The sequence below is a fragment of the Oncorhynchus keta genome, unplaced genomic scaffold (genome assembly GCF_023373465.1).
Source record: "Oncorhynchus keta strain PuntledgeMale-10-30-2019 unplaced genomic scaffold, Oket_V2 Un_contig_3505_pilon_pilon, whole genome shotgun sequence".
NCBI classification, from domain to species: domain Eukaryota; kingdom Metazoa; phylum Chordata; class Actinopteri; order Salmoniformes; family Salmonidae; genus Oncorhynchus; species Oncorhynchus keta.
In genome coordinates this window covers 6,502-7,030 of record NW_026287286.1, presented here as the reverse complement: position 1 = coordinate 7,030, position 529 = coordinate 6,502, and positions in this window count along the sequence as shown.

Genomic DNA, 529 nt, shown 5'->3' with positions numbered 1-529 from the left:
CTACCGGGAAGTCATCAAATCTTTTTAAAGTGTGCTGCAGAGCTCTGCGAGATTCCTGTGATTTTCTATGATTTTCTGAAATAACACACACTACCTAAACCCTCCGTAAATAACTCAGTTCTTAACGTAAAGACTTAAAACTCTGGATTCTGTTAAGGCATACCCCAGTCAGGATATGATTTTATTTATAGCTTCCTGTGCCAACCGGAAGTGCCTTAAATGGTGTCACAGTGGCAGTTTCCAAGGGTTAAAAAGGTCAGATCTTTTCAAAACTTCATATGTGTGATTAGGCAACCCCCATAAACTGTAAGTCAGTCATTTCTCCCAACAGATGTCAAAGAAAGGCTCTCTCTCACACACACACACACACACACAGAAACACACACACAACAAGGATGGAGTGACAAAGTGCGGTGCTTAAAGACACACAAAGCCTACAATGGCATTTCCATATTCTCTAGGCCGTGCCGAGTTCAACAAGATGCCCCGCTTGACCGTAGCTCGCTCGGTCTAAGCACAGCGACCATTA